The sequence below is a fragment of the Carlito syrichta genome, unplaced genomic scaffold (assembly GCF_000164805.1).
Source record: "Carlito syrichta isolate Samal-C Ts95f unplaced genomic scaffold, Tarsius_syrichta-2.0.1 Scaffold65443, whole genome shotgun sequence".
Lineage (NCBI taxonomy): Eukaryota > Metazoa > Chordata > Mammalia > Primates > Tarsiidae > Carlito > Carlito syrichta.
In genome coordinates, this window is record NW_007009539.1 from 100,690 (window position 1) to 126,081 (window position 25,392).

Sequence of the window (25,392 nt, forward strand, 5' to 3'; positions counted from 1 at the left end):
GTTTGTGTCATGGGATATTTTTCCACTTGTTTGTGTTATCTTTGATGTCTTTGAGCAGTGTTTTGTAGTTTTCATTGTAAAGGTCTTTCATGTCTCTGGTTAGGAAGATGCCAAGGTATTTCATTTTTTGTGTGGCTATTGTGAATGGAATTGTGGTTTTTATTTGTGTTTCTGTTTGGTTATTATTGGTGTAAAGAAATACGATTGTCTTTTGCACATTTATTTTATATCCTGAGACTTTGCCAAAGGCCTTTATCAGTGTAAGGAGGTTTTTGACAGATTCTCTTGGGTTTTCAAGGTACACAACCATGTCATCTGCAAAGAGAGAGAACTTGACTTCCTCTTTTCCTATTTGGATATCCCTGATTGCCTTCTCATTTCTGATTGCTCTAGCCAGGACTTCCAATACTATATTAAACAGGAGGGGTGAGAGTGGGCATCCTTGTCTTATTCCAGTTTTCAGGGGAAATGGTTCCAAGTTTTGTCTGTTTAGGAGTATGCTGGCTGTGAGTTTATTGTAGATGGCTTTTACTATTTTGAGGTATGTTCCCCATGTATCTAGATGTTAGAGGGTTTTTATCAAGAAGGGGTGCTGGATTTTATCAAAAGCTTTTTCTGCATCTAATGATATAATCATGTGGCTTTTGTTTTGACATCTGTTGATGTATTTCATTACATTTATGGTTTTAAGAATGTTGAACCATCCTTGCATCCCAGGGATGAAGCCTACTTGGTCATGGTGGATGATTTTTGAGATGTGATGTTGAATCCAGTTTGCTAGGATCTTGTTGAGAATTTTAACATCTATGTTCATCAAAGATATTGGCCTGTAGTTCTCTTTCTTTGTTGGGTCTTTACCTGGCTTGGGTATCAATGTGATGTTAGCTTCGTAAAATGATTTGGGGAGAGTTCCATCTTTTTCAATCACCTGAAATACCTTCAGTAGGATTGGAATCAGATTCTCCTTAAATGTCTTGTAGAATTCTGCTGGAAAGCCATCTGGTTCATGGCTTTTTTTGGTAGGTAGTTTTCTTATTACGTAGTCAATTTCCTTGATTGTTATTGGTCTATTTAGGGTCTCAATTTCTTCTTGTTCCAACCTAAGCAGGTTGTGTGATGTCAGAAAGTTCTCCATTTCCTTAAGGTTTTCAAGTTTGTTTTCATACAAGTGTACGTAATAGTCTCTAATGATCTTTTGTATTTCTTCAGGGTCAGATGTGACTTCATATTTTGTGTTTCTGATTGTGCTTATTTGGTTTTTTTCTCTCTTTTTCTTGGTCAGTCTAGCTAGAGAACGATTAATCTTGTTTATCCTTTTAAAGAACCAGCTTTTTGTTTCATTCATTTTCTGTATTATCTTTTTGTCTTCTATGTCCCGGATTTGGGCTTTTATTTTGGTGATCTGGATTCTTCTGCTGAAATTAGGGTTTTTGTGGACTTGCTTTTCCAGCTTCCTTAGGTGGCTTGTTAGGCTGTTAATTTGTGCTCCTTCCATTTTCTTCATGTGCATTTGTAGGGATATAAATTCCCCTCTTACTACAGCTTTCATGGTGTCCCAGAGATTTTGGTAAGATGTTTCTTCATTTTCATTTGTTTCCAGGTACCTTTTGATCTCTGTTTTGATTTCATCATTGACCCAGGAGTTGTTTAGCATCATGCTGTTTAGTGTCCATGTCTTTGTGGGTTTTGGGGGGGACCTTGCTGGTGTTAATGTTTATTTTTATTCCACTGTGGTCCAAGAAGGTGCATGGTAAAATTTCAGTCCTTTTAAATTTGCTTTTGTTTGATTTATGGCCAAGTATGTGGTAGATCTTAGAATACATTCCATGTAGTGATGAGTAGAATGTGTATTCTTTGGTCTTTGGATGGAGTGTTCTATATGTATCAATTAAGTTCATTTGGTCAAGAGTCACATTGAGGTTCCAGATCTCCTTGCTGATTTTTTGTCCTGATGATCTGTCTAGGGTTTTGAGTGGGGTATTAAAGTCCCCAGTTATGATGGTGTTAGAGTCAATATCTTTCTTTAGTTTTCCTAGAAGTTACTTTATGAAAGTTGATGCACCTATGTTGGGTATATATATGTTTATGATAGATAGTTCTTGTTGGTGGAGTGAACCTTTTATCATTATGTAGTGGCCCTCTGTATCTTTTTTAATTTTTGAGAGCTTAATTGGTATTTTGTCTGAAATTAGGATCACAACTCCTCCTTTCTTTTGTGTTCCATTCACCTGAAAATTTGTTTCCCATCCTCTTATTTTGACTCTGTGTATGTCCTTTCTAGTGAGATGGGTCTCTTGAAGGCAGTATATTGCTGCCTAGTGATATTTTATCCATTTTGCCATTCTATGTCTTTTCAGTGGTGCATTTAGTCCATTCACATTCAGGCTAATTATTGAAATGTGAGAGTTCATCCCTATCATAGAGTTCTTATAGAGTTATTGTTCTTCCACTTGGTTTTTTGTCTTTCTATTGGTTTTGGGGTTGGTTCAAGTGTATTTTATTCTTTTTCCTCTATTCTTGTGAAGAACGTTGTTCTTTTTTCCTTGTCTTCCGTGTTTAGTACTTTCTTAAGAGTTTCATATAGAGGTGGTTTGGTGGCAGCGTAAGTTCTTAGGGATTGGATATCTGGGAAAGATTTCAATTCTCCCTCACGGATGAATCTTAACTTGCCTGGGTAGGTTATTCTTGGTTGAAATTGCTTATCTTTTAGGACTTTGAAGATAGGGCTCCAAGCTCTCCTAGCCTGCAGGGTTTCTGTAGATAAATCTGCTGCTATTCTAATTGGTCTTCCATGGTAAATGATCTGGCCTTTTTCTCTTGCTGCCTTTAGGATTTTTTCTTTTATGCCTACTTTGTTTAGGTGAATTATTATGTGTCTAGGAGTTTGTCTTCTCATTTGTTGTCTTGCAGGGGTTCTCTGAATCTCTTGTGTTTGAATTTTTGCATCACTGATTAGATAAAATAAGTTTTTTTGAATGATCTCATGGAAAGTTTGTTCCAGTGTGGTCTCTGTCTCCCTTTCTGCCTCAGGAAGGCAAATTACTCTTAGGTTCAGTCTTTTGAAGTAATTGCTCATCTCTTGAAGGTTTTGTTCTGTCTTTTTGAGCTTATTTTCTGTGTTTTTAAGAATTTTGGTTAGTTCTATATTTTGGTCCTCAAGCTCTGAGATTCTTTCTTCTGCTTGAGTAATTCTGCTTTCCATGTATAGTTTGTTATTTACTTCATTCACAGTATTCTTTATTACTCCTATCTCAGATATCAGGTCCTTCCTAGCTTCTTCTTGTCTTTCCTCAATTCTTTTCAATCTCTCCATTAATGTCCTGATATCTAGGCTTGTAGTTTGAGACCAGTCATTCTGGGGGCTCTTCATTGTTTGCATTGCAAAGTCAGTTTTCTCAGTGTCTGCTCTCCCAGGGGTCTGGGGGGAGACCCATATTCTTTTTTTGGGTTTTCTTCATTTGTGTAGATTTTTCTCTCTCTCCCCCTTTCCCTCCCCTTCTTTAAATTCTGTTTTTCAGGGAAGGTGGGGTTGCTTTGGTTTTGCTTATGCAAACTCCTGTTCTTCCTTATGAGGGTCCTCTGGCTTTGTTCATTTTTGAGGTTGGAGTGTGGTCTGCAGGCTGTACTTTTTGCAGTTTTGAGGTTTAATTGAGGGGGAAACTGTGATTCAGAATCTATATGCTGATTCCAGCATCCACCAACAGGTGTATGAGCACACTGGAACCTATTTCCCACTGCCTTACAATCTGTCTGTGCAGCAGGATGTAGGTTGGTCCCTGGATCAAAAGGAGGTACAAAAGAGGAAAATAATGGAGGAAGGGGGGATCAATAGGAAGTTAGAAAGAGAGAAGAGTAAGAGGGAAAACAGACATAAATACCAACTAGCAGGTGCGGGTGGCCTTGGGTCCCTCACAGGGTACTTCAGCCAGAAATGGGACCGGTATCTCTGAGGGGTGGGCGCCCAGAGCCTCCCTGGGTGACCAGAGGCTTGGTGCTGGGTGTTGGGCAAGAGGATGTAGCCAGGGAGGGAGCCGAGACCTGAGACTCCCGCACGGACGGGAGTTACACATATAGTGGAGCAGCAGCAGCCGGGTGCCACAATATCTGGCCCTGCGTAGGACCAAAGGTCTCTGGGCCTTGGACCAGTGAGGCTTGTGGTGGGCTGGGGGGTGGGGGAAGAAAAGTAAGAGTCTTTTTAGCAACTCACGTTCAGAGAATCTCACAAGTCCACCTATGCTGTTGCCATCTTACTGGAACTCTCTGTATATAATTTTATGTAAGAGTTTAAAATTTGAACCCACACAAATGACAATACTGGCTTTTTTTTTTTTTTACAAGGGTGCTTACAAATTCAAGAAAACATACATCACATTACAACATTATAGCTATTTCCTGTAGTGGGAAAGAGAGCAGTAGTTGTATATAAATAGTATATAAGTAAGAAAAAGGGCTCGTGTATGAATCCTTGATGATGTTATGTCTTGAATGAGTATGATTAGCTCAACCCTGGCACCTGGAATTATTAAAAAAAGGGAGTGTGAAGAAGAAAGGGAAGGCTGGTTATATGGAATTGAAAGCTGGGCAGATTTAATATGAACATCAGCTGAGAAGGATTAGTAAATTTGGAAAGACATGTGAAGCACATATAGCTCATGGGTCCATTGTGTGGACCTGCTTGGGTTCAGGCTGCTTGGATTGAATAGGCAAATCTTCCTAATTCTGTGGTTTTGCCAGTAGGTCCAGCTGGATTCCACACTTCAGCTGAGCTTAATTAGTAATGGCTTCCATTCTTACTTTCTTGCTCAAATTGCTCATCAATGTGTAAGAGAAGTGGTGCTATTTGTTGGGAGCATCTCTTGGAAACAGCTTTCAGAGGCATGTGAATAAAACTGTGTTCTTATTATTCGCCAACCAATTTTCCTACTATCTTACCTACCTAGATCAAGGTACAGTTCAGACTTAGCAAACAAAACAAAACAAAACAAAACAAAACACCCTAACATACTAAGGCAAAGAGTAAAGGAGCTGTTCTCACCACCAGAGGGGGACAAAGCTGTTATTGACTAAGGTTTGTATGTAAAAATGAGTTTACAGGCCAGGTTAGGTGGCTCAGCTTGTAATTCCAGAACTTTGGGAGGCAGAGGCAAGTGGATTACCTGAGTCCGCAGGTTTGAGACCAACCTGGGCAACTTGGTGAGTCTCTGCAATAAATAAAAAATTAGCCAGACGGGGTAGTGCACGCCTGTAGTTCCAGCTACTTGGAAGGCTGAGGTGGAAGGATCTCTGGACTTCAGCAGGTCGATGCTGGGGTGACCGTGAGTGTGCCACTACACTGTAGCCTGGGCAATGGAGTGAGACTCCAACTCAAAATAAATAAATAAATAAGAAAAAAAATGAATAAATTCACAGATTAAACAAACTTGCTTATCAGGTTTTTGCTGGAGATGTTCAATTATTACTATGTTACAAGGGTGGGGTATTCTAGAAGAAAAAATGAAAAGGGTGGTGCCGCAAGCATGCTGGGAACAATGGTCAGCAAAGAAGGTAGCAGGGGGCCAAGCAGCACTTAAAACCCTAGTTATCCTGAAAGGCTTTGTCCAGTGCAATAACCAATATCCCCAGCCTCAGGATCAAGGGAATTTCTGTTCAATATATTCCACTCATTAAGTGAGACAACTTCTAATACATTTTCAAAAGATTGTCATTTAAGGAAAAGACCTCTGAAATGGTTAACTTCGGCTATTTGAGAAATCATCAATGTGCCACACCTAATTCCCCAGTCTTATTTGATAAATGAGGTATTATTTAATATTACCAATTTAAAAGAATTGTACATTTGCAAAGTCTACTTTTTATACTCTCCTAAAAGTGTGCTCCTTATTCCTCTCTGTAGTTAGCTGAGTAATAAAGCCAAGTTCGTTATTATGGGTTTTGTATACCCCTGAGGTATTTTCTAAAGCCAATTAAACATGTAGGTGTTTTAAACAAAGAAGTATCTTCAACTTAAACTGTTATCCTGAATGCTCTATTGCTTTATAGAATGATGTGAATTTGCAATATGTATATTTTATATTGTGCAATTGTAGACCTTGAAAAGGAGAAACGTAGTTAAATAGTAATCTGTAACACAGTTATATTGCATGCATAGCTGGGTTTGCAAATATTCTTTTTAAGAAATTAGAACGATAATAATGCCTTTTAACTTTTCTTCAGTTCCAGTTTGTGGAAACTGTGATTGTGTTTGAAAACCTTGGCTGGTGATAATGCTTCCAATATCATTGGAGCACATATCTTCCAGTGTGTTAGAAAACACACATCTAATCTCTGGCATTACCATATTCACTCAGATGCTCAGCTCTTCATGCACACTGAATCAGAAAGAATTGATATGAATAAGTGTAGACATCTTTATAATACAGAGTAGAAATCTGCTGGGAATTCTTTGTCAGATAAACTCCAGAAGCTGGACATAAACAACTTTTTAAAAATTATTTTTCTGCTTAAAATGCAATATGTGATTATTGTAAAAAAGTAAAATGCTTCAGAAGTATAAGACAGGGTTAGTTTTCTATCTTTTAAAATTCTCTTTCCTCAGCTCACCCTCCTCAGATAACCATTTTGTGTGTATTGTTATACTTTGTATGTATTCCTCCAGAACTTCTAAAACTGAGCTTTGATTTTTGCCAATATAGTAATGATATAATGCTTATATTTAAATATAAGCATTATATCATTACTATATTGGCCATCATACAATTGAAATTATTAAATGCAGATAAAACTTGATTTAATATATGTAAAATAATAATAGGGACTTTGAGGAATCACTTTACAGCGTTAGACCTGATGCATTTTAGACTCAATTTTTTTTTTTACAAGTAGTGCTAGTTAGATTTGTTTTTCTTGATTCCCACAGTCTTCCTCACTCAATCCAGCATGACCCCAACTTGTTATATATTCAGTGGAAACTTGCTTTTGCACTACCTGTACCTTTTTACTTTGAATAATTCTAGAATAAATTACTTTTCTATTTTTTCTCTTCTTTGTAGGAAAAAAGTCAGCTAGTATAGGCACTAGGCAAAGTCGTATAGGCACTACTTTGGTGAAAGTAGTAGCTGTTTGGGGATGGTTATTGCCAAGTTCTTTGGGTCCTGAATAAATAAAAAGCTTAATAATTTGTCATTTTATACTTTGAAGTACATTAAAGAGGTAGGTAATTGACCTCTGTTGATTTGCAACCAAAACTGTTGGCATATCAAATGGGGTTGGGTGAAAGTAAGTAGAAGAATCATTTTCAATTTTATATTTTTAATTAAGAATCATTTTCAATTTTATATTTTTAATTGTCAATGGATAAGAGTGCTTACTAAGTATAGATAAAAGTCTCTAATAAGAATGTTGCAATATTTTTCACCAGTAATTGAAAAGACAAATAGTTCTAAGTTCATTCGTTAGTTCATTCACTCATTTGATGTTTGGTTAGTGCAGCCATTCATCCATCCATCCATCTTTTCACCCATCCATTCTTTTAAAAAGTGTTTTTGAGCCATGTGTGGTGGCTCACTTCTGTAATCCCAGCATTTAGGGAGGCTGAGGCAGAAAGATCGCTTGAGCCAAGAAGTTCGAGACCAGCTTGGGCAACATTGTGAGAACTTGTCTCTACAAAAAGTAAAAAAAAAAGAAAGAAAGAAAAGAAAAGTACTGTTGAATATCTTCTCTGGGCATGGAACTATGGGAAGATAGTAAAAGCCCAAACAGAAAACACCTATGGAATCTCCAAGCAGCTAAACATTAACAGCCTAGTTACAATTCTTGGAGTGATTTGGAGTGAGGTCATTTTTGTCAAAAAAGTCATAAAGTTGATTTATATAAGCCTGAAGTAAATTGCCTCAGAAATTAAAATTAGAGGTAGGTTTTTATATTTCAAGGCTTTATCCTGGGAGATCTTGATTTAATAGATCTGGATCTGCTTACATAATTATTAATTATGAGTTCTCAATCAAATTGCTTTATTTGTCAATGCTGGAGTCCTTATCTATAATAGAGAGATAATGAAACCTACTTCTCAAACTTATCAGGGATATTAAATAAAATCTTATACATGAGAGCCTTTGCAATTCAAAAATGTATAGTTCTAGGGTCACTTTTACCCATTTCAATGAGGTAAAAACACATTTTCAGATGTATAGAAAGATTTTTCTTATTTTGTATAAACATAGTGGTTTGCACAAGGGCTAGTGACATCTTGTGCTAACGTAAAATTAGTCAATTTTGGTAAGCCAGGATAAATTCATATCTAAATATTCTGTTCATTTGATTCCACTGTAGGGAGGAGGGCTGGAAGAGGGAAAGGGTGGACAGAAGGTGCTGAAATGTGGGATCAGAAAATAAGAGTGGGCAGGAAGTGACAGTGTGGAGCAGTAACTGTGCAGAGATGGCTTTACCATTGATGGTTTAATGCTGGCGATCATTCTGGGGCTGATCATCTCAGTCAACCTGAGGGCCCATTGAGATTCTGAAAGCATACCTTCTAATCCTAGAATGCTAGCTTTGGGAAACTTTATCAGGGAATCCGTCCACACTTAGACCATGCTCCTGCTCATTCCTCTCATACGAACAGGGCAATTTTGTAAGAGTTTCAATAGGAAATGATAGGTATGCACCTTACAGTTCTGATTCAGCTCTTTTGGACTTCATTTTGTTTCATAGTGTTAAGAGGTCTGTAAAGGGAACCCACTTTTTTTCAGTTAATAGTATAAAAAAACTGCATCGACATGGTTACATTCCCAGAAACCCCAGTTATTTCGGAGTAGACTAATGGGCTGATAGCATCTCTTATAAAGTGTCTTTTTGATGGAGCTTATGTTGAGAAATAAAACTTACATATGTTATTTTTTAAAAAAAATCCTAGAATGTTAGCTCTAGAAGAGAACACACAATTAACCATTCCAGCCCTTTCACTTCTGGAGGAGGAAATACCAGAGATGTTAAGTGACTTGCCCACCGTCACACAATTAGTGTCTGGGGCATATGATAATTTGACATAAGCTAATTTTACACGGGGCCACTTTAGAGTGTTAAAAAACAAGTTAGTGAATTTCCTTGTGTCCTTATTTTTAACTAATGTGTGAAACAGACTTGGGTTTCATCCTATTCCTGACTCACCCTGATGTCAGAATCAAGGATGGGATGAAGTGAGCGGGCTCAGTCACAAACTGCCAGAGCACGTGTAACCAGCAGCATACACTGACCACACTTACTACTCCTAGAAGTACCTTGATTCCATGAGAGCTGTCACAGCTCTCAATTGGATCACCCAGGGTTACCTTTCACGGTTGTGAACAATGTTTATTTCTATTTACTTTCTATCTATGAACATATTTGTTTTCATAACAAATGAAACTAGTCTAATTTTCACTTGACTTTCTATGTGCCTTAGCTGACTATAGGTTTCCTAACTACCAGTTTTGTTTAATTGGGTATAGATAAGACAGGTCATGGTAGGAGGGATATTTGGACCACAGTGTAATAATCCTTCAGACTGCTCAGAAAGCCCACAATTCAATTTCATCTTCTCTCAGTATACAGTAATATATACTACACTTAAAACTGTCAAACACAGGGCTGGGCTCAGTGGCTCATACCTATGATCCCAGCTCTTTGGGAGGCCAAGGTGAGAGGATTGCCTGAGCCCGGGGATTTGAGATCAGCCTGGGCAACTTGGTGAGACCTCATCTCTACAATAAATCAAAAAATTAGCTGGGCGTGGTAGGATTGCCTGAGCCCAGCAGGTCGAGGCTACAGTGGCCGTGAGCGTGCCACTGCACTACAGTCTGGGAGAAAGAGTGAGACTTCAACTCAAAAAAACAAAAACCAAACTGTCAAATACTACTATAATGTTGATTTTGAACAACCTTTTTGCAACATTTTAAAAATTGTACCTTCATTGCCCTTAAAAATTATAAAAGTAATAGATGTATGGAAATTTCTAACAATGTAGAAATGAACAAAGCAGAAAAAGTCTTGAAATAGGGCAGGGTTAGAGAAGGATAAGAGTCAAGGATATCTACAGTAAAAAACAATGATGACATTTTGATGAAGGTCAAGTATTATGACTCAGTAGTTCTAGGACTGGGGCTACAGCTCTCTAGCTTTCTAATTTGAGGAAGGACCTGTGCCACTATCATGCTGCTTCTTGGGGTAGCCCACATAGGCATTTCCCATATACGAGCCCCTGTTCTTCCTTGTGTAAAGAGCTCCAGGACAGCAGGATGCTGTGATAGAAAAAGGTCAGTGTCAACATCAGGCCCAGGTTCAAACCCTGCTCTGTACTGAGTAGATCACTGGAATTTCCAGTCTCAGTTTTCTCGTCTGAACCTGTATATAAAAACCACTCTGCAGTATTGTAAGGATTAGGTGGCTAGCCTTGGTAACAAGGAGTTCAATAAGTGGTAGCTATTACGATTGCCACCACCAAATGCCCTCAATGATAGTAGATTCTCAGAGATCAATACAGGTTGCTCCAGAGGAATTTCCTGGGGACAAATTTTAATGAGCTTAGAAAACTGGTGGTGTATTCCAGAGCAACCAACAACAGGCATGTCATCTGCATGGGTCTTTGAAATCTGTTATAAAGGTGTGCAGTCATTCTTAAGAGAAACATCAAAGACATAGTTCTCAAAAGTATCATTCATCTCAGAAGAGTGTTTGTATGACTATTCTATCAAACAGGAAGTTGTATAAACTTCGGAATGTATTAGGAAACTTTCTAAGTGGGTAGTCCCTGGTCTCTTGTGGGAGAGTAATAATATTAACTAATTAGGGACAGATCAGTTCACACATATCGGACAATACTATTTAGAGAATGGAAAATGTAATCCAGACTGATACAGTAGCTTTCACAATCCTAGATATGTATTTTATACCTCAAAGATCCTCTGTAGCAAGTGAATTGCAGTCCTGCATGGCATTTGTTAATATTACAAACGAACGAAAACAACTCAGTTCAATAAAATTGTTATTATTCAGTGACTGTTTAGAATAGTGGCAGAAGTAAGCATTTAGAATGTCAAAACAAAAGTCAGAACAGTGTACAAAATGTGCCATCTTAGTCTCCCCCAGATTAGATTTTCACTGTCTATGTGCTTGCATTTCAGCAATGCCATGATAAATGTCTAAATCGACAGGGCCAAGAGAAACACAACTAAGATCGGACCAAAGACTTCAGAAGAAAACAGATTATAGCATGAAGTGCCCTGAGAGACCATATTGCTTTTTTTATTCCATGGGCATCATGATTTGACATGAAAAAGGAGGGAAACATGAATATGTCACTAGGTTCATATTTAGTCTGTATTTATCTTTCTTCTGTGAAATTATCTTTACTCAGTAGCTGAGTCTATAGTGTCTCATTATTAACAGATGGTGGAAGATGACCTAGGGTGCCAGTTACAAACCGTAACAGAGAAGATGTTTTTCTGAGAGAATTCAGTGTTGTCTTTTTGATCATGTAAATTGCTGGTGCATACATTTTTCCTTACCTTTCATGATGCGAACAAAGTAAAATAGCTTCTAAATTCAAGTTGCTGTTGGAATTCCAATTCCTATTGCTGTTTGCAGGAAAAAATATACATTTTCTTCTAGACTCTATTTTCTAAGAATAGGAAAAATATATAAAATGAATATCAGGCTTGCAAACACTGGGCTTATATTAATGGAACCAGTATACATTAAAGTTGTTTTTGCACCCATTTCTCTGAGGGTAGATATCTGCCAAAAAGTTTGTAAAAGTGGGTCCAGCATTCAAAGAGAGGTTGTACTAGAATTATACTTTCTCATACTAAGAATTTTAACACACTCAATTATTGAGATTGAGGTTAAAGCAGGTAGAAATGATTTATTCTAAAAGTCAAGTATTAGCTGGGCTCGGTGGCTCAGCCTGTAATCCCGCGCCTTTGGGAGGCTGAGGTGAGTGGATTGCCTGAGCCCAGGGGTTCGAGACCCGCCTGGGCAGCGAGACCTCATCTCTACAATAAATAAAAAAATCAGCTGGGCATGGTAGCACATGCCTGTAATTCCAGCTACTTGGAAGGCTGAGGCGGAAGGATCGCCGGAACCCAGCAGTTCGAGGCTGCGGTGGCTAGGAGCAGTCACTGCACTCCAGTCTGGGCAACAGAGTGAGACTTCAACTCAAAAATAAATAAATAAATCAAGTCAATTATTGAAGTTAGTTAAAAATTAACTTTAAAAAATAAAGAATTGAGATTATCCTTATGATGTTCCTGTCACTCATGTGAATTTCTTTGTAACCTATATTTTTATTGTGGAAAAATGTCTCAAAATATTAAACGTCACTAAAATTGTATACTTTTGTCAGAAGTATTTTTTTTTAGCAAAGCTTTTTAAAAAAATTTATTCTTTTTGAGACAAGCTTTCAAAAGGCATCAAGTTTGTATTTCTTGTTCTAAATCAGCGATATTGGTAGTTAGCTGTATGTAGCTGTTTACCAATATAAAACAAAGCTACTGCTCTACAAGTAGCTGATTAGTCTTACTCATTTTCCCATCAAATCACATAGTTCAAACAAAAGATGAGTTTTGATTAGTTTAGCTTTTCAGTTGTTGGGGTTTGTCATACTTCCACTCTGTGTCACACTGCCACCCTGTGGACATGAGGTTTTTCAGCTTTTTAGCAAGTCTTTTAATAAGCAACTAGTATTCCACCTAAAAAGTATCCAAGGCAAACAGTCATAAATTGTAACTCTTAAGTGAATATATGAACATTTTAAGCATTACTTATTAAGTGAGAATTTGAAAAATTGTTTTCTACCAAATGAAACTACGTAAAATGATAGTTACTGTGTAAATCAGTTTCTTTAAACCACACAACTAATCTCAGAAGCAGATTTTCAAGAATTGCCTTTCGAGCTAAGTCTCAGTCTAGGATGACCAGCTGTCTAAATTTTTTCTGAGACTACAAGTTTTCCTAGGACTCAGAACTTTCAGTGCTAACGCTGAGGAAAGTTCTGAGGAAACTGGCCAGAGTTGATCACTGTAAGTGTGACACATATATTGCTGTCTTGCCCAAGGATTTTAGGCTTCTTTCTTTCTAGTACTTTGTTGCAGACTTATGGGAGCTCACAGAAACCTCTTTAGGGCAAAAGGAGAGTTTGATGAATTAAAAGTAAATAGATTCAATGTTATTACCCACATTATTTATTATAGCCTCAAAATGAGAACAACCAAAATGTTCACCAACTGCTGGGTAGATAAAGAATATGCGGCATATTCATACAATAGAATATTGTTCAGCAATAACATGAAGTACCGACTGATGCTATAACATGGATAAACCCTAAAGACATTATGCTAACTGAAGATGGCAGACACAAAGGCCCATATATTATATGATTCATGTATATGAGATATCCAGAGTCGACATATCCTTCAAGACAGAGAGTAGATTAGTGATTGCCAGGGTCTGGAGGGAGGGGTGACTGGTAATGATTAGGGGTTTCTTTTTGGGTGATGAAATTGTTCTGGAATTAGATAGTGGTCCTGGTTGCACAACTCTCTGATATACTAAAAGCCACTGAACAGCACACTTTAAATAGGTGAGTTCTATGGTATGTTCTATGGTATGTTCTATGGTATTTATCTCAGTAAAGCTGTTTTTTAAGAAAGTGCATAGACTCTTGGCGTCATGTTCTCCCTGCAGCAGGTTATAAGCAACTGGATAATATATAGGAAGCAAATATGTGAAAAACAAATTTATGTGTCAAAGTTTCCATGATTAACTCCTTTCAGGTTTATAAACTGTAGAATCAATTCACTTGGAAATGACTTAAGAGACTAAAGAAAGATATTGACAGTAGTGGGACACATAACATCAACAAGGGTACCCAAACATTATCTATATTATGACCACTTATGTACCCAGCCCTGAATTGTACCCAACATCTTTAAAATTACAATTACAATTACAATTAAAGAGACTAAGGAAGCCCTCAACTTCAGATCCAACTTTGGTCTGTATGGAGATTTGGAGATTTAGTATCGTATATATCTGGGTTTGACTCCTGACTCTATCACTTATCTGCTCAAGCTTCAGTTTCCTCACCTGTGAGATGGGTTTAATAGTTGTACTCACTGAATTGAGTTGCAAGGAATAAAGAGTGGGGATCATGCGTGATCCGGTTGGCATCCCAAGGTCGGATGATTGTGGCTGTTGTGTATGCATGCCCTATCCTACTTTGCCTGTTGTTGCTGTTCCCTAGTGTGCCAGGTACTGACCAAGCACTGAGTCTGTGTGAAGGACAGAATGCTTCTCTTCTCAGGCATCTTGGGCTTCTGTCTGCCGGTGCTGGTGAGTTCCACAGAGCTGTTATTTATCAGCAACTCACGTCCGCACACTCTTACAGAGAGAACTGTCCATCCTAAGCGCTATGGACGAGTTAGGGCTTTGGGTGCCTGGATCTCAAGCCACTCCTGCAGTGGGTTGATGGACAGGGCGTGATGTTCTCAAGAATCCTCTTCCTGGTTGACCAGCTCCTTTATTCTCACCACCACTTGTTCTTTCTTCACTGTTTTCTTCTGATCAGCCACTAGGCAGGCATTCTTTTATTTTATGATCCATACCACTATCTTTTGCCCTCTATTTAAAATGCAATCACTTTATGGCTGCATAATATTCCTTTGTGTATATGTACCACACTTTTTTTATCCAGTCCAGCTTCGATGGACAACATGGTTTGTTCCATGTTTTTGCTATTGTAAATAGAGCTGCAGCAAACATATGTGTGCAGGTATCTTCTTTGTAGAATAATTTGAGTTCCTCCAGGTATATTCCCAATAGGGGAATAGCTGGGTCATATGGAAGGCCAATTTCTAGTTCTTTCAGAAACTGCTAGGGGAGGAAGGGGCATGCCTCATCAACAGGGTACCTGCATGATCAATGTTTGTATACCTAATCCTGAATTGTACTCCACATCTTTATAATAAAAATTTTAAAAAATAAAAATAAAAATAAATAAATAAAATGCAATCACTTCTCTCGTACTCCAAAGCAGGTACAATTAGCAAAGGTTTTATGTGTTAGTAGAAAGCTGTTTCAGTTGCCTGCTTTTAGTTAGTTCCTATTTTCATCTATGGCATCAAATCACCTTTATATTCTTGGGCTTCATAATCCTGGAAGCCAGTGCCTCTGTTGTGTGGATAACCACAGGACTGTCACACAGGGATGGCCAGATAAATACTTGCTTGAGATGAAAACACCAAGTACTTTGTAACTGCAAGCTTTTGGGAGTGGGGACAGAATTCTATGCAATATTTGTTAAGCTCCTATCATTGCCTTTTCCCTCTCTCCCAGGCGTTTTCCTCCCTTAATATTCTCCTCATCCAAAGCCTCTGAGTTGGTGAATCTATAGGAGGAAATAAATGGAATATTTTTAAAGGGCCTTCGTGGAGCATTAACTCAGACACCTCAGAACTGGCACCACTATACCACTATGTGTGTGTGTGTGTGTGTGTGTTTTTCCCTGTGCTTCAATCAGAGGAGTTCTGTGGAGTTCTGTCTGAATGTTAGGGGAGTTTGGAAGAGGTGCTTCTGGTTTCCCGAGAGGCGTTCCTAGGTGAGAGAACCAGTCAGTCTTAAATGGTTAAATTCATTTCACAAGGGAAGAACGAAGACTGACTTCTGGTCACCACTGTCCATCTTGATGCTCAGGGAGGGAGTGGGGGTGGTGGTACAAAATCCAAGTTGGTCCTGATTACTCCTTCCTTGGGGACAGAAGGAAGTCATGCAGAACTTGCCTGCAAGGGATTCAGAAAGCTCAACAGGTGACTGAGTTTAGTCTCACAGAAGAATGAGTAGAAAATTGACCTAAGATCAAAGCAGCGAGGGACCTTGCTGAACTTGTGTTTCCAGTAGGACCTATTTTTGAAATTTGTGATTGTATTTAACTTTGAAAAATCTCCATGAAACCCAGTGAAATTTAAAAAAAATTAGAAGAACCTAATGAGCTTCTTTTAATAACAGTTAACACTAATAGCTGATCTCTCTCTCGCTCTCTTTCTCTCTCTCTCTCTCACACACACACACACACATACACACACACACACACACACACAGAGAGAGAGAGAGAGAGAGAGAGAGAGAGAGAGAGAGCGCCTAAAACCACAGTGAATGACTTATTAATGTATTTATTCAATAAGTGTTATTGGTTGGTCGTTAGATTGGATTATATGAATTTAACTTTTTAAAAGGTTAAATTTTTAATATCATCAAACATCTCATGGTTGAACCTGTCAGTCACAGTGGTTGCTTGAGGAATCATCAGTGAAACCTCCCCCACCCTTAGAGTATTTACAGTCTAGGTGGAATACAGCCTTTCAATGAATAATCAAAGAGTTAACAAACAATACTTACAAGTGTGCCAACTGAAAGCAAAGAAAGCATGCAAGGAGTCCCCGGGCCAGATAATTAAGAAACTGAACCCAGTCTGGGGTGGGGGTGGGGGTTGAGGGCTAGAAAAGGTGCCCCTGAGGGAATTGATGTGGGGGATGGGTAGGATGAACCAGATGGAGAGAGGGGTGAGCTTTCCGGGTGGTGGAGATTGATGGGGGAAGGCCCATGGGAAGGACCAGAAGGAGTTCTGGCTTGTTGCAGCTGACAGAGAAGGAGGTCAGAGAGAGAGAGATGTTGCGCAGATAGGCTGGGGAGGACCTTGCATACCACAACTTTGGGGATTTCAGACATTATTCTAAGGTAAATAAAAGGCACCAAAGTGTGTTAAGTGGGGCTCAATGGAGTTCACACTGTCTGCTGAAATAGAGTTGGATTCAGTAGACTGCCTTGTTTGCATTTCCTGTGCTGCATTAAGGTATATAGAGAATGGAGTGTCTGGAGTTCAAATTGATGTCCAGCAATCCAATTCTTGGGAGATCAGAAAATTGTATATCTGTCCCTCTAAGCTTTCACCCCTGATGAGGGCAGTGCTTGTCCCACCAACTACTAGGCAGTCACCATACCATGGAACTCATAACTGGGAGCTTGAGGCTCATTTCCAGGCTTTGTTGTTCCTCTGGGAGACTCTGACTATTCAGTTTCCAGAGGAACAGTTGGATGGAGAGATTCAGCAGGGAGGTGGGGTGAGGAAGAGAGCATAGTTGCTTGTATTGTGAAATCAGTGACTTGTGATGGACCAGTTATTGAGGCATCCCCTCAAAAACAATTGAACAAGGGCTTAGGAGAGGATATTTCAGTGAGACTTCAAGGCAGATATAAAAGCAACTAGAAAAACAAAATTAACGCCTACAGTAGCTTATATGTTTTGAACCTGAGAAACTTAAAATCTTATCGGGGCTCAATGTTTTCAACTTAAAATGAATATGCTAACAGTTACTTTATTGAGTCTTAAGAGAATGACACAAGGTAATGTTCATAAACTGTTACCCACTGAGGAACACATGGACAGTACTTATTCAGTTTAAGTTAAGAGAACCTGCCTTATGACTGTTTCGAAATGGCTATGATTTCAGTCAAACCCAAACTCACGGTAAAACCATCAGAACAATTCAGAATTACATATATATTCAAAACTAGGGAATTCAAACTTCATCACAAATCCTATTGCAGACTCTCTTTTCCTTAATGAGAGTCTTTCGCCAGGCAGATAATGAGCTTGCAAGCCTGCTTCTTTGATGATCTTGCAGCTCTGCTCTGAGCCCACACTCTCTGTCTAACGTTCTGATTCCAGAGGTTCAAACTAACCTGCTCCTCGGGTTTCGCAACCATTTTGCATTGGGATATTTCTTTGTTTGTAACAAAGCATACAATCGGAAACTGTCTGAAATACATGTTATAATATTTGCAAACACAGATGAACTGAATAATGAAAGAATCGAAGATCTCTACTAAACTTGAAATAATATTTTCCTAGTTCTCCCTCTTCTGAATTTAAACAGTATGTCTGTCATTACAATAGCAATAAGAACTTCTAAAATAAAGCACTCTGTGCTCACTCATGGTCTTCCTTGTAAATGACCAAAGTGTTCTCATTGAAATTATGTGGACGATATTGACAAGCATTTTAATTAAATATAAATAGCTAGAAGAACACTGTGCCATTGTTTTTAATTTGTGAGCAGGTAACTTTGCTATCTTAGCAAAGACTAATTCATGGTTCTAATTCGAATCATAATTGAATTTCTTATTAATAATAAACAGAATTGTACAAGGTTTACATAATGTTATTATGTCTAAAATAGCAACTTGCAAACCTAGTCCTCTATTTCAGGGGTCCCTAACCCTTCCCAGTCTGTGCCCTGTTAGGAACCAGGTGGCACAGCAGAAGATGAGCAGCAAACCAGGGGAGCTCCGTCTTCTGTCAGGTCAGCCAGGGCATTTGAGTCTCATGGGAGCACGAACCCTATGGTGAACTGCGTATGCGAGGTATCTAGGTTGCGGCTCCTTATGAGAATCTAATGCCAGATGATCATTCCCTTTTCCCTTTCACCCTGGCCGTGAAAAAACCGTCTTCCACAAAACCCATCCCTGAGGCCAAATAGGTTGGGGATGCTGCTCTATTCCTCAGAAACCTGTCTTTTTTTCTCTTTAGTACTTATTACATATTATAATTTAGTACATGCTTTACTTCTGTGACATGTCCACCCCATCCCTGTCCAAATGAGTTTTATCTATGTTGTCTTCACAGTTCCTTGGTATTCAAACTTAATTGATTTTGTGGTTTTTGAGTGCTCAAATAGTAGGCACTCAATAACCATGGACTCTTCATGCAATAAATCACCATGACTAGTTTAACCTCTAACCTAAACAACCTGAATATCTGAAATGACAAAATTTTTAAACATGTGAAGTAATTTATTAAGACTTTACCAAATGGCAAATATCAAAACTTGGGGATAGAATCTATTATAGCCTCCATTTACAGATGAAGAAATTGAGGCAGATATAACTTAAGTAATTCTCAAGATCACTTACCTTATAAGTGGTGAAGCCAGGGTTGGACATAAACTAATGTTTTAACTATTGTATTATTTCTAGGAGATGATGTCAAATTAAATAAGCAGGAGGTCATTGGTCTGAGGCTATCTCCATTCTTTGAATTTCTTGTAATAGACTGCAACCTAACTTGGTAATTAAACAAACCAAAACTTAATTTAAGAGTATACTTTTGTAAAAGGCAAAAGATTTATACGATCTGAAGAGAAACCCTGAACAGTTATCATAATAATACAAGAAAGGAATTTGCAGTAGTGGCAAATTGCCAGGGGAAGGGGGGTACACTTCATCAATAAGGATTCCTGATCTCAAACTAGGTGAAGTGAGGACCAAAGTGAGGCCCAAACTTTAGCTGTACAGTGACCATTTTTATATGTAACCATGAATTGTACCCCACATCTTTAGAATAAAAATAAGAGTATTCTTTTGTAGCGAACAGCTGAGCTTCAGCCAATTGCAGGCAGGCAACTGAGGAGATCATGCCCACAAAAAGCAACCACCTGGCTGAGTCCAATCAGATGATTTCCCTATTTACATCACAGCTTGGCCTATAAGAGCAGCTGCTCATGCTATCAGGTGGGGTCTCTGAAGCTCTTTTGGATCTGAGTGCTACTGATAGGCAAATCATTCTTTGCTCAAATAAACTGTTTAGTTTGTCTTAACTTTTTCTTTTAAGAGTAGGTAAGGTGAAGGCTTTGACGTTAGATGCCTGATATGGGAGACAAAAGAAAGAAAGTGTATTGAAGCACCTAGCACCATCTTCTACCATCTGATAAGTGCTCCATAAATGTTGAAGTTCAAGGACAATTTCTTGATTTAACAAGAACCTCACCTGAATAGTGCAGTAGTTTTCTGAAGCAAAGAAATCTGAAAGATTCCCATTCTTCTTGTTTCTAGATGAACTTTGATGTGCCTTTGGAAGGACATTTTTTTTTTTTTTTTTTTTGAGTTGGAGTCTCACTCTTGTCACTCAGGCTGGAGTGCAGCGGCACACTCACGGCCACTGCAGCCTCGACCTGCTGGGCTTAGGCGATCCTTCTGCCTCAGCATCCTAAGTTGCTGGAACTACAGACACATGCCACCACGCCTGGTTAGTTTTTTGTGGTTTATTGTAGGGATGAAGTCTCACCAAGTTGCCCAGCTGGTCTCAAACCTCTGGGCTCAGGTAAATCTCTTGCCTCGGCCTCCCAAAGTGCTGGGATTATAGGCTGAGCCACTGCACCTGGCCTGGAAGGACATTTTTTTAGTCTGAAGTCAGTATTCACAGTTAATTGATTTTGTGTGCAGGCTAAGTAGTCATAAATGGTAAATATGTGAGAAGAGTAAAAGAAAAAAAAGACCTTACATTATGACTACATTGTGATTTTACCTTTCATTAAACCAAGCAAGAGACATGCTATAATTGATCTCATTCCCATCTTCAAACCTCAGAAAGGAAAGCAGAGAACAAGAATGTCGATAACTCACGTGTACATTTCAACAACCAAGGTCCTCATCTAAAGTAAGGTTTTAATTTGTGACTAACATAGCATGAACAAATGCTGACCAAAATTGAACTTAATTTCTGTTTTCAGCTTCTGTGCCTCTAGGCTGGGACCTTGGCTTTTAAAGCTCAAATGCCATGTATTTAATATTTTTGTTCTTTGCCTTCTGTAGTGTCCTACCTTTCCTAAGGCATGAAGATGAGGTGCATTGGGTGTAAGGAACTTAAATGATGTCAAGATCTGGTGGGATATTTTGTGATGTCCCTGGTGAATATCATCAAGTATTTCTCTGGAGAAGCACATATTGCTCTGGTGACCTATCTTTTGGCCAGTTTCAAGGTTCGCTTATGTGCTGTGATAACCCACGACCTGGCCTGTGGTGGGCCTGCAGTATGAGGTGGCAGTAGAAGTATGTGCTGGAGGAAGAATTTTCTTGCCTGGCAAATTCTTAGGTCTTGAATATTGACCATAATGGTAGTAGGTCCATGTTTGGGGCTCTTTTTGATGACTATACAATTTCACTTCCATTGAGTCACATGATACTGATAGAGGACAGTTGAGTTTGAAGATGTACACTTTATATTCTGTGGCTATCCAATTTTAGAGCTCATTCCAATGAAGCAGGATTAGAAACAACACATTTTAACATTTAACATTTGAATAATTTGCCCCTTTCATAATGTCACCTGACTGAGGAAACCCATGAACAAGGCCAGTGTTTCAGAATGTGATCTCTTAATTGCAGGATTCATCACATGGGACATTTGACTTTTTGTAAGAGATTATACAGAAGTTCCCATCTTGTTTATTAGGATAAAATTCTAATGCTTGTATCTAAAATTGTGTTCAAAGACACCTTGGAGAAACTTGCTTAGTCTGAATTCTTGTTATATATTTAAGGTATCCTCTCCTAACTTCAGATGAATTTGGAGACTCATAAGTGCTATTCTTTTAAATCCTGGTGTAGAATACTTTTTAAAATTACTGTGTGTGTGTGTGTGTGTATATATATATATATTTTTATTTTTTTTTGAGTTGGAGTCTAACTCTGTCACCTAGACTGGAGTGCAGTGGCCACCGCATCCTCGACCTGCTGGTCTCTGGCGATCCTTCCGCCTCAGCCTTCCAGTAGCTGGAACTGCAGGCACGTGCTACCACGCCTGGCTAAATTTTTGATTTATTGTAGAGATGATGTCTCGCCAAGTTGCCCAGGCGGGTCTCGAACCTGCAGGCTCAGGCAATCCACTCACCTCGGCCTCCCAAAGTGTGGGATTACAGGCTGAGCCACTGAGCCCGGCCTTAAATCACTATTTTTAAATCTATTTTTGAATCTTTAATGTGTGCTCATGGTACATTAGATATGGGTAGTCTGTGAATAACAAATCTTTCTCTTTCCTTCTTGAGGAGACAACCACAGTTGCCTGTGAACTATAACCCTCTACCCCCACAGCACATACTATACAGGCAATCTTCATTTTACAAGGCATTGCAGGACTGGACAAATGAATGGGCTAGCTGAAGCCCTGCAAAACCCTTTTAAAAACGATTGGAGAAGATTCCAATTGCTGCATGTCACCTTATTCTCATCCTAAAACTTAATTCAGAGATAGCCTCTTTTCAATACCTCAGCAAACTTTCAAATTCATTTCTAAGTCTACATTGCTATTCAACATTTGATTTGCATTTTCAGTGTGATGAAGTATCTCTGAGAGATATGTTTAATGTGATTTTTTTTTTTTTTGCCAGCATGACTTCCTTTGGGACACCTTTATCCTTTCCATCATAATCACTTTCCTCATTTATGTCCATAAATTCACTTCACTTAGTTCCTCTGGCTGCATATCTAGAATCTGTCAAACAGTAGCAATATTCATACTGCTATGGTTAGCAACTTTTTGTATAACTCCATTTATACTTAGTTCAAATTTCACTTCTAGTTTTATCACTTTTCATTTCTTTTTATATTTGTTGGCCAATTCCTTCCTTCAATGATCCATTTTTCTAAATGTAGTTTTGTAAACTGCCCTATGAATTTACCATTGGGAGACAAGGGGCCGCACCACTACTTGCTTTGTTGTCTGGCATGAACTAAGTAACGAATCTGCAGTGGACGGTCACTATCTGACTTTCAGAGTGACATGACTTTTCTCTGATCATGATACCCATCTATGACTTTCTGATCTAGGGGCTAAAGGGGTAGCCCAGAAGTTTGCATTGTAGACTGTGATTCACAGTTACTATGTCATGGTAACAGGAGCTTGAAATGTGTTGTTGGGAATCTGGTGTTACTTAATGAGGTAACTGAAATTTCTGCATGTCAGAGCCCTGCAAACGATGACTGCCTATGGTGGCAGACCGTATTTTTCAAAAGTGGCACAATAATGTCTCCTATACTATATGCTCTTCTAGACCGTTTCCTCTCGCATATCAAGAGACGGGGTCCTAATTTTCCTCTCCCAGAATCTGGGCAGGTTTGTGACTCTCTGGTCATCCATAGTATGCAGCAGAAGTGACTGTGGTTTCTAAAACTGGGAAATAGAAGACAATATGGCTATGCTTTGATAGTGGAGACAATTTTCCCAAGTTTCAAACCACCTGTTGGCAGTTTGCTCAGGAATCACCATGTTGTGAGGAAGTCCCAAAAGCCCATGTGGAGAAACTACATGAAAAAGATTATATGAATGGATTGAGTTAATATTGCACGGTTGGGCTTTTAGGTTGTTTTCAATCCTTTGCTGACATGAAGAATTCTGCAACACGTCTTTGAACACACTTCATCTTGCACAAATGCAAATGTATGTGTTGGTTAAATTCCAAAAACCAGGATAAATATAAGAGTCAGAAATCACAAAGATTCTTTTTCACACTCCACCAATAAAGTTAGATCAAGTGAGATAAAGAATGCACTTAGTCTTTTACAGATGTATTTGGTGATTCATTTTGTTAGTGAAGTTAAAAGTTACAAGTATTATCCATGCTGATAAGGCAAAAGGCATTGGTAGCTACAATGAAAAAGATGGATTTTGTTGGAGTGAGAAAATCTCTTAGGTGAGGTATTTTATTCTCTGATTTAAAAAGGCATTTTGTAGAAAGATGGCCACATTCCCTGATTAAGAATTTGAATTGCTGTATATTCTTTAATTTCCTTCTTGAGAATACAAACAGTGAAAGAAGAACAGATGGACTGTAGAACTTTTTTTTTCAAGAAAATAAGTTTTAGGGGTCAATTCCGTGGTCAGTATCCATTCATACTTTTTCAGAGATTTTATGTTGTACACAGGTTGTCAACATTTATTAAAAGGTGTTCAGCTCAAAATAAAATCTCATGTATGTGTTACTCACAATGAGAACCTGTCATTAAGAAAAGGTTAAATCACATTGGGTTGAAAAGTGGACTGGATTAAAAAAATGTGGTGCATATATATGATGGAATATTACACAGCCATAAAGGACAAAATTATGGACTTTGCAGCAACTTGGATTGAATTAGAGCCTATAATACTTACTGATCTATCACAGAAACAAAGAACTGAGTACATGTTCTCACTCATAAGCAGACCCTGAACATTTACCATAATACTATACACTGCTGGGAGTAGGGGGGGGAGTAGGGGCCATATAACCTCAATAAGGGTACCTGATCTCAAACCAGGCAAAGTGGGGACCAAAGGGAAGACCAAACTTTACCTTTATGATAACCATTTGTATTCCTAATCCTGAATTGTACCCTACATCTTTAAAATTAAAAAAAGAAAAGGAATCGCCACAATGTTTTCCACAGAAATTGTACTCGTTTACACTTCCACCAACAGTGTAGAAGTGTTCCCTTTTCCCCGCATCCTCTCCAGCATCTGCAGCCTTTTGAGTAATTCATGATGGTGTGCGGGGTGGGGGGACCCACACTTCATCAATAAGGGCACCTGATCTCAAACCAGGTGAAGTGGGGACGAAAGTGAGGCCCAAACTTTATCTGTATAATGATCATTTGTATACCTAATCCTGAATTGTACCCCACATCTTTTAAATAAAATTTTAAAAAATTAAAAAAATGAAAATTAAATCACATTTGATGTAACTTAAGAAAACAATGAAGTTTATCTGACACTTTAAATTGCCATTAAAAAGAGCATCACTTAGCCGGGCTCGGTGGCTCAGCCTGTAATCCCGTGCCTTTGGGAGGCTGAGGTGAGTGGATTGCCTGAGCCCGCAGGTTCGAGACCCACCTGGGCAGCGAGACCTCATCTCTACAATAAATCAAAAAATCAGCCGGGCGTGGCAGCGCATGCCTGTAATTCCGGCTACTCGGAAGGCTGAGGCGGAAGGATCGCCGGAGCCCGGCAGGTGAGGCTGCGGTGGCCCGGGAGCGGCCACTGCCCTCCAGTCTGGGCGACAGAGTGAGACTCCAACTCAAAAAAAAAAAAATAAAAAAAAAAGAGCATCACCACAAATATATCTGTCTTTAGAGTTAACCTGTAGCAATCTAAAAAGTTGCTATCCAGAATGACAAACTTGTGTACCTTGTAGATTTGGAATTCCTTCTTTTAGCTTTCAGTTTTAACTTGACCTTGATGCTAGTGTAATTGAAATTCTGTGCTATATTTTCTTCTCAAGGCAGCTGCACTTGTATATATCTTAGGTCACTGGTGACTAGTTTTCAGGTTTGTCTTAATAGACCCGATAAGGCAGTATTTTAGTTCATGTGTAGTAAAGTTCTGAAAATACTCTAACAAACTTTTGGTCTTTAACTCACCCTCAGAGTATTTGTTTATTAATTTCAGCTTTGTATGCCATTTAATTTTAAAATATGTACTTGGTTTCAAAGTGTTCTGTTTTTCCTCTCTGTTGCATCACTTATTTGGGAGCTTCTATTTTTTGATAATTCGTTATG

The 25,392-nt window shown here is 38.6% G+C and overlaps 1 protein-coding gene across 1 annotated transcript in view; it reads right to left on the minus strand.

Annotated features, from left to right (window-relative positions):
- Nucleotides 1-8,508, minus strand: part of DCBLD1 (discoidin, CUB and LCCL domain containing 1) — a 78,618-nt gene extending 70,110 nt beyond the window's left edge. The window contains exon 1 of the mRNA XM_021708957.1: nucleotides 8,445-8,508. The gene's annotated coding sequence lies outside the window, so the exon portion shown is untranslated. The remainder of the gene's footprint in view (nucleotides 1-8,444) is intronic.
- Nucleotides 8,509-25,392: the final 16,884 nt, after the last annotated feature.